At 49.4% G+C, this 14,072-nt stretch overlaps 1 protein-coding gene across 4 annotated transcripts in view; it reads left to right on the top strand.

The window, feature by feature from the left end:
- Positions 1-14,072, top strand: part of PPFIBP2 (PPFIB scaffold protein 2) — a 144,059-nt gene that overhangs the window by 16,952 nt on the left and 113,035 nt on the right. The window lies entirely within an intron of this gene.

Here is a 14,072-nt window from a genome sequence, read left to right as displayed (position 1 = left end):
GGGGCTGCTAAGAAATAGCCAGTAAGCCCATGAACATTTGGATATTTTGGTCTGGAGCTTTCAAGAGCAGTCTAGTTTTATGAATTGTGAACATAGAAATGAAATGTGGATTGTCCAGGGAGAGACTATAGAAGGAAAAAAAGAAACTGAGCGTGGAATCTGCCCTGGGGCAGTGAGTGGAAGCTGAGATAGAACTGAGTGAAGGACGAGGAGCTGGACGAAGAGCTGGAAGAATCTAGAGAGCGCTTTGTCCCGAATGCCAAAGGAGGAGACCATCTCAGGGCTACTGGCACGGATGAGATGCTGATGAAAGCAATCCAAGCTGACCCTGACTGATCGCGGGTCTCGGGGCTTTACTAGTATTAGCTAACCCGCACAACCACCCCTTAAAGTAGGTACTTTTATTGTTCCTATCTTACAGATGAGGAAGCTGAGGCACAGAGGGTAAGCGTCTTGCCCTGGGACACACAGCGAGTGATGTCAGAAATGGGGTTCTCAGGGGGCAGGGGGAGGGTGAAAGCGGTAAAGGGGCACATGTGCACGGTGATGGAGGGCAGCTAGACTTTTGGTGGTGAACACGACGCTGTCTATACAGAAAGCAAAATATGATGTACACCTGAAATTTATATAATGTTATAAACCAATGTGACCTCAATAGGAAAAAATTAATTGGGGTCTAAGCCAGGCGGTCTGATGCTCCAGCTTGCACTATGCTGCCTCTCATGGAATAGAGCTGAGGTCGCTTGACAGATGAGAGCATGGCATCAGTGCAAGGAAATGGAAGTCTCATTGCGAAGGTGTCAGAGCGAGTGGGAGGTGATGCTGTGGTGATGAAGCTAAGGAGAAACATGAAATGGTAGCTAGGGGATGCAGGGCCAAAGGAAGTGTTTTAGGATGGCAGAGGCTTTCATATTTGTGGGTTGAGAGGAAGGAGCGGGAGAGGGGGACAGATGCGGATTCAGCTTAGAGATGGAATGATGGAGAGGTTGGACCTCTGTGATGATAGATTAGAGGATCCAAGGGCAGAGGGGAGGGTTGAGGTGGAGAGAAAGGGAATTGAGGGAATCTGGTTCTCACCAAAGAAAGATGCATGGTAGCTTGCTGAGGAGGAATCTGATAGGAGGGAAACACAAGATTAAAGATCTGGGTGCATGGGTATCTGATGGAGCTGTATGTATTGTTTAGCATCCTGGAGCAGGAGGAAGAAGAGACACCCGAACTTGCCTCCCCAGACAGGGGGAGAGTCAGGACAAGTCCCGACCAGAGAGGCAGAGTGAGCTGGGGAGCAGGTTCAGTGCGACCCGGGAGGTAGTTGGAGAGAGGCAGGTGGAGTTTCAGGTGATGATTCTGTGCACTGACTGCTTACATGCAGCAGGGCTGAGGGGCCTGGAGTAGAGAGGCCTCATCCTCTCTGTACAGAATGAGGAGGTGGTGAAAGGGGAAACTGAGTCAGAGAAGTGTGGGGAGGGTACGGGAGGGTTCCTGAGGTGGAAGGTGGAGGGGACAGGCTGCTATAGTCTGATTACAGTCGGGGAGAGGGAATCCCGAGAGCCCAGTGAGCTCCTCTGAGAAGGATCCTTCCCTCAGGTCCTTGCATCCTTCTACATTATTGCTGGGGAAGAGTGGCGGCTTCTGAGTAGTTCCCTTCAGTGGTTCCCATTGCCTGATGGATAAAGGCCAAGTGCTAGGGGTGAGATGAGGTGAGAACCCTTCACAAGCTGGTCCCAGCCTCATTTGCTGCCAGTCATTCCCAGTTCTCTGGACACTCAGAGCTCCATACACCACCCCTGCCCCCTCTAGATTCTTGCATACCTTGGGTATGCTCTTTACTCCTCTTGCAATGCATTTGGATTTCTCCTTGCTCCCCGTCTGGTGAAATCTTACTTGCTCCACGAAGCCTTCTAGGATTGCACACACTACACTGTCACTCCTTCCTCCTGCTGCCATGCTCTGAGCATGCTGAGCTTCCCTCTCCCGGGAGCACACCTCCTGCTGTGTTGTTGTGGTTGTGGTGCATGTGTCTTTCTCCCTCGGAACCCCCAGGCCTCTGTGGTGCCAGGCACCTCTGATCTTCTCCTTGACTATTCGTTGACTGGAATGAATGGATGATGAGGTGAGCCTTATTATCCATAAAATGATCGGCAAATGGTCGATTTTTGAAACTCAGCTTGTCTTTGAAACTAACTTCCATGTGATGGTTTACCTGTTACTGCCTGTTTACATGTACTAGCCTGTTGAACTAGTGACATTGTAGACTTTAGCAGTTAATTGCCATCTGAACTTGTTTTTAGAGTTGTTGGGAATTTCAGGGAAATGATGTTTTTCTTCTCACAAAGGAATACCATGACTACTTTGAAATTAGACTGTTAATTAATGTATGAATTTCTGAAGTCTACATTGGCAAAAGCCAAAGTTTGTTGGCATTGGCTCATAGCTCCCAGATAGAGGCCCAATTCTACATGAAACCTTAACAATCTAGTTGGTGTGGATGAGAGATGAAGGATTTTTGGCCCTTGGTACATAAATAAGTCAGTCTTAACATTCATTTTTTTCCTCATAGCATCAAACTGCAGGGTTTTACAGATAATAGGGGGCAAGTAGTATTTGTTAAATGCATAAACAAATCTAAAAATTGTATATATTGATTTTTGTGGGTAATGTATTTTTATGACAATTATTTCCTGTTTTGTATATACTTTTTCAAGTAAAATACCATCTTGTAAGAGTTGAAAGGGGTTGGCAGTGGGCAGAGTCCCCATGAAGATGAGATGTTCATGGCAGGGGTTAGCAGTGAGTCTCTTGGCTCCGGGTGTTTTGAGCTCTCTTTGGTTTGGACATGGAAACCAGCTTCCCCATCACACAGCTCGTCACTGCTTTGGGCAAATCTGAAGGGCAAGGCAGTGTGGAGGGGACAGCAAGCAGGTACTTAGGTGACAGACAGACTGGACTCCACGGGAGGACTTTCAGCAGCCTTGTGACTTTGGGCAATGTCTTAACATGTCTATCTCAGTTGCCTCTTTTGTAAATGGGGCTGATAATTACAGCATATCCCTCACAGCATCACCAGGAAGATTAAATGAGATCAAGAGGACCAAGTGTTTTCACAGGGGCTGTTGCTTCTGTAGGAGAGAGGAAACGCCCTGTGAGCTTCCAGAGCAGGCAGCTCTTACAGTCAGGTGGAGATTGCATGGCACGAAGTAATTTGCCATCATTTGATGCACCGTGGATGCCCAGGGGCCAAGGACAGGCCGCTAGATCTTTGAGCGTGTGAGGTGTTTGTGGTCAAGGCCTGGTCCTTCACATCCCGGCCTCGAAGGGGACACTCTCATTTATGTTTACTCCTCAGATCTACTCTTTCTGAGACTCGCAGAAGGAAGGGAAAGAAACTTCCGTCCCAGTTCCCCCCACCAAGGATACAGATGTACTTGTCTTCAGCACAATGTGAAGGGGTGAACTGATGGGGAGCTTGGCGATGGTCTACACTCTGGACACCATCTGGCTCCCCATCTCATTCTTCCCAAAGGCACAGATTCCTGCCTCTCTGCCTCGCCCCTAATCTCTCTCCTTGTTGGAGTACCTGCATTCCTTGTCTTTTGAGATCTGCCCAAACCATTCCTTGGCAGGCCTGGGTTAAGGCCTGTGGTCTTGCTCATGGACTGTCTGGCCTCTTTACCACAATAAGCCCTTGAATTGGACAAAAGAACCAGCTCGGGGGCAGAATGTCAAGAGCAGAAATGGGAGGTGAGAACAGTCAGAGGAAAGTGAAGCACGTGTTTAAAAATATTAAGCAAAGACCTTGAGGGAAACTCAACATCAGCTCTTCAGTGTTCCTTAAGCCCAGAAGGTCAGATGTGCTGTTTGGGTGTGAGCCACAACAGCCTCAGACTCTCTCACACCCGTTTCCTGGCCAGACCCTGTGCTCCTCCTTGTGGGCTGGGCTCGCTGTGTCTCATGCTCATGTCTTTGGGGTGGTGTTTCTCTTAAGAAGCCTGAATTCCGAGTAGGAGGGAGGATGTCGCTCCTGCTCCTGAGTCTGGGGGACAGCTAAGCTGGGAGGAAGGCCGGCCTCACGGCGTCTGGAGGTGAGGTGTCAGTGCCTGGTGCTGTTCGTTCTTTCTTTAGAGGAGGGTGTTCAGCTCTGTGACCAGGTCCCCTGCTGTTACCACATGTTGGTGGAAGAGCTGTTTGGGATCGTGGAGTCCTGTGTAAAGGGCTGTGGTTTGGTGAGAAGGGCCTGAGCTTTTTTGGGTCGGTGCCTAAGTGGAAGCATCTGGGTTTGGATGTGCCAAAGGAGGCTGGTGGAGGAGCAGTGACATGCGGCAGGAGCTGGCTGGGTGTCAAATGGAAGGTCCAGAAAGCAAAAGGACTCTAGCAGGTTCAGTGGAGCTGGGTTCCAGCACGAATGTTTTTAGGGAGCTTTTGGAACTCACCCAACAGGGAGTGGCTGGGAATGCCCAGTGCACACAACTCACTAACCTGCTACAGCGGGTAAAAGACGCTAAGCAAGAAATATTGCATTCGTCCCCTGCCGCCAGCCCGCGCCTGGGCTCAGGGCCCTTTCAGCAGTTCTGATGGATCTCAGCCCCTCTGGTCTCAGCTGAGTTGGCTGATTAATCAGAACAGCCTGATTGGGGATGTTTAGGTGGGGATGAGAAGCCTGGTGTGGGAAAAACATTTTGAAGCCAAAGCTTTAAACACGTTTGTTATTAGGAGTTACAGATACCATGATTAGATGGGCACAAGTTAAGCGTGCTTGTTCACCTTCGGTGGCATTCTTTTATTTTCTCCTGTGCAGTTTTTCTTAGGCTACTTAAGCTTCTGTTCAGTGACAAAAGAAGTCAGGGCTCCACCTCTTCACTGTTACTCGACTCGGATATTCACTAAAGGCCCTCAGCAGTTCTGATAGCAGCTTTCTTAACATCTTGGTCCCTCTGTCCTGCTAGGACTCCCCTTTGTCATGAGAGGATGTCTCTCTGTGTCTGGCCCCTCTGCTCCATGACAGTTAATGCCTGTGGCCTTGTCCTTCGGTCCTGACACAAAAACGGTGTCTGTGGGCCCTGCCATTGCTCTCAGGCCAGGTGTGCTGCTTCTCTTCACCGTCCGGCCCCTCCCTTGGGGGACAAAGACCTCAGGACTGGACAGGACCTCAGTCAGGCCTCAGGGCCCCAGGCAGACTTGGCCTGCTACTCCTGGGAGCCTCTCAGCTTCCAATTTAGACCAATGACCCCTTTATTCCTTCCATTTTCTCCCTTCTGGAATAGGAATGCCTATCCTGTACCAACCCCGTTGTATTTTGGAAGCAGATAACTTGTGTCACAGATCCACAGCTGGAGAGAAATTTTGCCCCTGGTCAGCCTCCAGCTGCCTCCCTCAGGCAGATGTATGGTTCTGTTCAACCATTCAACATACCTGCCTGCTGACTGCCTGCTCTGTGCTGGGTCCTGGGCTGAGCTCTGGGCTCAGAGACGTGGCCCTGCCAACGAGGAGCTTACCACTCAGACAGAGGAGTCACCCACATCAGTGGCCAGTGCTCGAGAGAGTTCTGGGTGCTGTAAGGGAAATCTTTCATGGGAGTGGGGCAGTCACTTCCATCTGGGGGATGGGAGAGGACCCCTGGAATCATGATGCTGGAATTGAGGAGTGGGAATTGAGCAGGTGGAGTGGGGGTCTTGGGCTGGAACATTGCATACTGAGGGAGCCTTAGAATAAAAGCAGGCGAGGTGAAAATAGCTTGGCTGTTGCATGGGATGGTTGGTGCTCAGGGCAGGGCTGGGTTGGCTGAGGGAATTACAGCTGCCACGGTTATGAACTCTCACCAGTTAAGTGCAAAGGACTTCTACATACACTATCTCGTTGACTTCCCACAATCTCACAATGTGTATATGTTCTCTCACACTTTATAAATAAGAAAAATGAAGCTCAGTGTCATTAAGGAACTTGTCCAGGGGCATAGCCTGTGCTGGGAAGAACGTGGTGCTAAATGCAGGCCTGATTACAGAGTGCACGCTCTCAGTTGTCTTGTGGGTCCTTAACTTCCCTCTGGCTTGTTTCCTGGGTGTTAGGAAGCTGGTGAAAAGCTGTACAAGTGCTGGGGTGCCTTGGTAAGGTTTGTGAAATAGACCTGTCATCCTGGTAGCAGTGCAGAGGATAAGGGGTGCGTGTGGGGGTGAGGTTGCAGGCAGGAAAACCAGTCCGGAAGCCACTGTAGTCACTCTGATGGGAGATGATGTGTCCTGAAGCAAGGCAGGTGAAGACAAGGGGACAGATCTGAGAGGGGTGAGGATGGAGACTTTACTGGACAGGGTGACCAACTGGACGTGGGTGAGAGAAGGGAAGTCCTGGATGACTCCCAGGCTTCTGGCTTGGCATCACTGAGGTGGGATGGGAAGCAGTTTGGGGGGACCATCTGTTGGGGTGCCAAGTGTGAGGACTTGGAGAAGGAGGTGGATGTGAGGTGTGTGGGGTGGAGTGGGACAACTCCTGCTGCCGCCTCCCCCGCCCTGTCCCCACTGTTCCAAGCTTTAGTTTCCCACTGACAATGAATAGTTTTATTTTATCAGTTAATCTGTAGAAGTTTCTTCAGGGCTTACAGAATGGATGCCCTCGGGGGTTCAGACACAGGGAAGGGTTGCAGGCAGATGGCTGTGCACGGCTTCTTTCATGCCTTTCCTGCAAGATTAAAGAGATGGGGAGACCACATATAGGTGGGCAGGATCAAGCATGGTTTCCTGGAAGAAGTGGCTTGAAGATAAGATGGGAATTTAGCAGGGAAAGCTGCTGGTTCGGTCAATTAACTAACAGTTAGAATCTGTCCACTGATTATAAGACATTTGATTGGGATGGGGCAGAGCTTCCCCAAGGGGTTTGATGGAAGTTAAAGTTGCAACCGAGTAGGTTGAGTCCACATGGTAAAAGGTGTGAGTTGTACCCTGAGACTTCCTAAGCAGAAGAGTGCCTGTTTGAGAGCTGTTTGCAGTCAATTGGCAGTTCTTCTACTTCTTCAGTTGGGCATCTGTGCTCTCCAAGTGATTCTAATAGGCACCAAAGTGTGAGGACCATTGAGTCAGGTGAATCTTTACTGCAGGGTGAATGGAGAGGGCTGCCTGGAGGCAGGGCAACCAGATAGGAGGCTGCTGCAGTCTCTAGGGTGAGGTAATGCAGGGACAGGTGAGGCTGTGGGAGCAGATGAAATCACCACCAGCGAGAGGTTGGAGAGAAGACAGTCTCTGGTCTGACTCAGCAGCACTTGGCACCCCTGATTGCGTCTTCCATCCTGAACCCTTCATTTGTTTCTAGGGCACCACCTTCTCGGTTCTCGTGGCTGCTGCTCCTCAGTCTTCCTTGTCGGTTCTTCTCCCTGGTGGCTGCACGTTGGAGTATTCCAGAGATCCCTGGGGACTCTTCCTTTTTTTTTTTTTTTGTCTATACTACTTAAGTTACTTCCTGCAGTTGTTTAGTTGTTTTAAACAGAAGGCTCCCAAATTGTTATCTATGGCCCAGACCCCTCTTTGAACATCAGACTCAGATTTTCAATTGCCTGCTCAGCATATCTTCCTAGGTGTCTTTATGCAGAAGGCTCCCAAATTGTTATCTATGGCCCAGACCCCTCTTTGAACATCAGACTCAGATTTTCAATTGCCTGCTCAGCATATCTTCCTAGGTGTCCCAAGGCATCTTAAACGGAACATTTCCAAAACCAATCTCCTGATTTCATCACCCCCACATTGTTCCTCCTGCAGTCCTCCCCACTCTCCTAGACAGAGGCTCAGGGCAAGAACCTTGTAGCCATGTTTGACTCCTCTCTCTCATGTCTGTGTCCAATCTATCAGTATAGCTTACTGGTTTGCCATCAATATATATCAAGGATTAGAACATCTACCACTGTCGTTCTGGTCCAAGCTACCTTCATCTCTTTCCTGGTATTCCTGTGTTCACTGCTGTGTGTGCCCCCCACCCCGACCCCCCGGGTCCATTTTAAAAGATAAATTAGATCTTCAGGCAAGTTGCCTAATCTCTTTGCTCATCTGTAAAGGGGAGAATAATTCTTACCTGGTGTTTGGGGATTAAGGGCGATAATGTTGGATAAACTCTTAGCAAGCAGCTAACAGATACCTGCCCAAGAGGAGAAAGGGGCTCTGCTGAATTGAATCTCTGCTCTGTGCCAGGCACATTGCACATATGATCTCTTTTAATCTTTTTGATTGTTTTTATTTTTATCACTACTATATACCTACACAAAAGTCAAATAATTGTATACGATTTGTTAAAACAGCCGTCTCCCCGCCTTCCCATTGCCTGTGCTCTTCCTCAGATGTAGCCACTTAAAATTCTTTTAGTATTTTTTAATCCATATTGCTGAAAAAATGCTTGTTCAGCTACTTTATTATTTTTTTTCAGTTGTCCTTATCTAGTGATGTACGAGTTCCCATTCTAGAAGCGGGGGAATCAGCTCTCTTTCCAGTCCTACCCCCACTTCTCGCAAGCACTTTTCCATCCCCCTGTTCTACCAATGCAATTCCGGTTAGATCAGCTTGTGGTGTTTCATTGTAAGGGCTGTGATTACTCTTATTTTTTGGTTTCTGTGGAGTTCTTTTATCATTTGCTCGGTTTTCTATCTTCCTATCATTGAATTAATTCCTCACCAATTATATAAATCTGTTAAGATGTTCAGATGCATCAGGTGTCCTGTTAATTTCACGTTACTGCAGCACTTGCTCCCAGAGCTCTTGGAAGTGCTCCAACGTGGACTGGCTTCCCTTCTATGCTTGCTGCATAGCTGTTGCCCTGGCATCTCCCTTAGGTCCTATCACATTCTCCACGTCCTTGTGGGTTCATGTCTTTCAAAATAAATTCCTCTACTGTTGTTTCAGTGGGTAGCTAAATTAGATGTTTGGGTTCAATCTGCTGTATTTACCTGATGTCTATCTTGTTTACTTTCTCCTCTAACAATGAGATTCGTTTTATACTGATTATATAGATGAGACATTTGGGGCTAAGAGAGGTTAAATAACTTGTCTAAATACCCACAGCCATTATGTAGCAGAGCCCAGGTTTTAACTCAAGACTGTCTGGTTATGAACCTGTGTGCTTTCTTCTTTGTCCTTGAAAAAGAAAGTTGTTATTGGTCGATATGGGGTGTAATTGAGAATTTAGGCACTGCCATCAAGGTCCTTTGTCTGTCTTCCTCCATTTGTTTTTTTTTTTTAATGCTGAAAATGGCTTCTTGCTCTACTATCCCAAAGAAGTAAGTTTCCTGTATCCTTTTGAGAGGCTGTCTGCCAAGCTAGGGATAGACAGCAAGAGATATTTCTTAAAATAAGCATTTACGAGCAGCTGTGGTTTATGGGCGACCTGTAAATTATGGGGAAAAGACTTTGGTTGTTGTGATATAGTGTTGGCCATTTAGGGAAGCGAGAGGTCTGAGACGTTTGTTGGTGGTAGGTTCTTGGCTGAGAGTTCCTTCCCTGGGCCTTGCCTTCTACTCAGGGATGCTGGCCCCCATTTGATGCAGCTGCTGAGAAGTCAGGGCCCAGCTCTGGCACTGGAGACCCTGGAGGAGCAGGGGTACCAGGGACTCTGATCTGTTCCTCATTCCTTCCTCCGTCCAGATGGTGTGAGCCTACCCCAAACACTTGCAACCCTAACCACTTTTACTGAGAGAAAAGTAGTTTATAAAGTGGAATGGAAGCTCCCAATTCAGTACGGGTGGGATAAGTTAAGGTTTACTTGGCTGAGACTTATTTTAACTGGTGGTTCCTGCCTACTTCTGCTTCTCCTTTGCTGAACATGAGAATAGTTAATATAGTAGTATCTAGATCCCTGCTTGCCTCAGAGTACAGCAGGTGACAGGCTAAATTTCAGAACACATGCAGATCCTGCAGCCTAATTAACTTTAAGGTGCCAAACTAGGCTTTGTGGGCTGCAGTTCATGTGGCCATGACATCTCAGCAGACACTGACGTTCTGAAACATGGCTGTTCCTTCCTCACTGCCTGGTCTGACAGACATGGGGTCATTTTCCCGCTGGCTGGTAGTAAAGAGGAGGGTAAAGTCCTGTATGAGGCAGAGCTTCAGCCTCAGACACTGTCACAGATAGGAAGATGACAGCACCCAGAGAGGCCTGTGGGTGCAGGAAAGGACACGTGATGAATGGACCACAGCTTTTCTTAAACAACATTCCCTGCCTTATCTTTGTAGCAAGAGATGAGCCTATTTCTTGGTATGAGAAGCCTGTCTGCTCATCAGAGTCAAACTGTTACTAGTCTAAGTGTCCAGAGAGAATGAAAACGCTTTCAGCCAATATAACAGCTGTCACTGTACTGAGCACGTTAAGAGCAACGTCCTCCTCTGCCTGCTCCTCTCCTTCCTGGACTGGTGGGCGCCCCTCCTTAGAGGCCCCAGGGCCCAGTGTCTATTCCTCTGTCATCCAGGCTGTGTCAGGCCCCTGGGTGGCTGCTCTGGCTCCCCTCTCATAGGTAGAGAACATGGTTTCATTTCCACTCCCACCACCTGCTTCGAGGTTGCCCTGCCTTTTGCTTGTCTGTTTGGAGTTTGCCCTGGATTCTGGCTCTTTCCCAGCTGCCTGTTGCTTCTTCTGGATGTGCACTCGGGCCTCTTCACCTCACTTCTCTCCAGGAGGCCTCCTGGCGCAAGCTTCTGGAGCTTTGTGCACGTAAGCCCCACATCCCTGATGAACCCAGGCTGCCCAGGGAGGTGCTGTGTCCCTGAGAGGATGAAGACACATGGAAGACACTAGACACACTGAATGCTGCTGGATGACATGTTTGCCTCTGAGACCTCAAGTTCCTGGAGGGCGGGGATTGTCCCATGGTGCGTTACTGATGGGGAGCTCTAACCTTGACAGTGGTGAGGGAAGAAAAGGGCTGTAGCTGCCAGAATGGGAATGGTTGGTGACCTTGTGGCTTCCCTGGTCCAATAAGAGTGTCCGTGTTCACAGATGGGAGCTGGAGGCCTGACCCCTCTGGCATGTTTGCCCCTGCAAAAGTCTTTTCCATACCCCACTGACACCTCACAGCTGCCCTGTGACAGAGGCTGGCAAGGCCCATTCTCAGCCAGGTGTCCCGCCATCAGCTCAGACCCAGCAGGTCGAGAGCTGAGCTCGTCAGCGGCCTAGAGCAGGTTCCCCACTTCCGAGAGTTCCCAATCTTACCGGCCGCAGGCTCCTGGCTTGTAAACATGATACACTCTTGACTCACATTTAGCTTTACGCCAGCTCCCACGGGTCCACCCAGCTCGCTGTTTGCCAGGTACAAACTCATCCCTGGGCAGAGGGCCCATGGGTCGTCCTTTATGGTCCTTCTGTTGCAGGGGACGCAGCCTGGGCCCTCTGGGCTTGCCACCTTCTAACTGCCTTCCCACCTTTCACCCTGGTCGTAGGCTCCAAATGGGGCCAGTCCACTGAAATATGAGATCTTTCTTTTTAAAATCTCTGTCGTGTTTTCTTCTGAGGCCACTTGATTTGTTGTGCACTGGTGTCCAGACCCCTGAGGTAGTGGGTGTGATTCCCCAGCTCCTCTCATTAATTGCCCTTGTCAGGCTTATGTGAATCCTGTGGAAGGTTTTGACTCATCTTGTGCAGCTGGATGCTCCTGTATAATCTCATCAACCGTTTTGACATTTGCCAACTACATCCTGCCCTTACATGCTTCTCTACATTTCCTCCACCACCCGCTCTGCCTGGAATAGCATTCTCCCCTTATCTTCTGAGAAAGCTCCTACTCACCCTTCAAGACCCAAGGAAACTGCATACCTGCCTCTTTCAGCACGCCTCACCCTGTGTCATAATTATTTGTACATACGTCTGTCTTCTCCACTGGACCGTGTGGTCCATGGGGGCAGGGACTAGGTCTGATTTACCAGTATCCCCCCAGCACCCAGCACAGCAGCGTTCAGGGAATGTTGGCTGCATGGATCCATCATTTTATTCACAAGAATTTCCCCATAAACTTCCTTGTGCCAGGTACTCTGCTAGGTACTGGGGACATAGGGATGAACAAGGCTGACAGGGTCCCCCGGCCTCCATGGAGAGGGTTAGCAAGGCCAGTTAGCAGGAAACAAATATATGGACAAGATACTTTGGAATTGCTGTGCTGTGAAGGGGCTGCTTTAGATGAGGGTGTGCAAGGAATGCTTCTCAGAAGATACTTTTGAGCTGAAGCCTGAAGGATGAGAATAAGTCAGCCGTTCAGAGAGCTGGGGAAGTGAGCTCAGGGTGGAGGAGATGGTAGGTGTAAACTTGCAGAGGAGGAAAGGGTCTTGGCGTGCTGGGTGGGGTGGACAGGGGACCAGTGCTGCCAAAGCATGAGGAGCAATGGGGAGAGCCCTGTGGGGTTGGCTGGCCAGATCCTACAGGCCTCTTTTGTGGGTCGTAGTAAGGAATTGGGATTTTTTCCTGGGAGCGGTGGGAAGTCCTCAGAGGGAAGTATTCCCAACTTTTAAGATTGCAGGTGGTTGAACAGGTGCGAATGTGCTGAATATTGCCCAGCTCTGCTGCCTGCCCCTCTCCTGCCACCTTGTCTTTCATCCCCAGCAGGCTTGCTTCTGTTCAGACCCCGAGATTTGCACCTCTATTTGTTCCGTAGTCTTCTGGGCCACCCTTCTCACTGCTGAGCAGCTCTGTTCCTCATTACGGCCTTGCCTGGCTCCTGCCATGGCCCTGATATGCCACTGAGACTCCCACCCCTCTGCTGGTTCCCGTTCTCATTCCCCTGAACTGATTGTGCAATGGTTCTCGGCCTGCTGAGGCTCAGCGCCTGTTCCTGAACCTTCCTTGGCCTTTGCACCTGTGAATTACTGCCCTCCCCCTCCACACTATCGGTTGCTTATCTCTGTTTGCAGTGCCTGCCTCCTCCAGAGGAACCAGCCTCTTGGGCTTATCCAGGTTCTCTCTCCTGAGCCTACCTCATTTCAAAGTCTCTCATCCAGTGAGCTATCCTGGCACAAATGCATCCTGAGATTATCTCCTCACTTACAAACAGAAATAGCTGACATATATCGAGCACTTACTATGTGCAAAGAATGTCCTGAGCATTTTCTACAAAATATTAGTTACTCGTTTAGTCATGACTTCAACCCTGTGAGTTAGGTGCTGTTACTATCCCCATTCTACAGATGAGGAACCTGAGGCTCAGCTCACACAGTAAGTGGCAGAGTTGGGTTTGAACCCGGCCTGTTTAACTGCTACTGTCTGGTACAGTCTAGTGTGGTTCTTTGTGGATCCTAAGATCCTTATCCACACCATCTCCAAAGCCACTTTTCTGTGGCTGCTCACTTTTCTCTCTTTACTCTGAAGGTCCACCTTCACGGGGAAAATGAGCAGAGACCCTCAGGACCTTCTGTTTCCTGACCTGTGCCATTCTTGGGCATGGGGGCCTGGCCTCTGTTCTCCACAGCACCTATGCCCACTGGGCACACGCATAGTTTTTGCTGAACGAGCAAACAATAACTCATGTCTCCAGTTTATAGATGTGAGCTAAGTCTTTTCTTAGGATTACAAGTGCTGTTATAAGTCCTCCCTGCCGCCCCGGGAGGGAGTGGGAAGCAAGAAACATGAGAAGAGGCTACAGAATGACAGTTTAGCTTAAAGACCTTTCTTAGAGACAGAGTGGTCCAGAGATGGAACTAATTGCCATCTCTTCCAGCAGAGGGGAGATTCAGCATGAGTGGCTGTACTAGGTATCCTTGGAGAAGTTCTCCAGCCTAAGAAGGTAGGATTCTGCACCTTGAAAAGTGCTGAGTAGAGTAGAGGTAAAATAGTAAGAGACAGTGCTCCTGGTTCCTGGGACAGTACTCACCCCATGACAGTGTGTCCGCAGCCTTCCTAGGCTGGGCACATTTGACAGTTCGAGAAGTGAAAGTGGCAGTGACGGTTGAGGCCTCTCAGCCTGGATCTCAGCCCAAGGAAAGTGTTGCAGATGTGGGGCAAGTGCTGCTATAAGACAGTTAAATGGCTGCTGGACCGTCCAGATCCCCACTGCTGCAGGGCACGTCCTGATAGAGTGCTCCTTAGCAGTGCTGTTTCCCGACACAACATGTAGGGGAGCCTTCCCCAGT

The sequence above is a fragment of the Ceratotherium simum genome, chromosome 7 (genome assembly GCF_057802395.1).
Source record: "Ceratotherium simum simum isolate JZ-2026a chromosome 7, ASM5780239v1, whole genome shotgun sequence".
NCBI lineage: Eukaryota > Metazoa > Chordata > Mammalia > Perissodactyla > Rhinocerotidae > Ceratotherium > Ceratotherium simum.
Note: the sequence above shows the minus strand (reverse complement) of the source record. Positions and strands in the feature narration are given on the sequence as shown.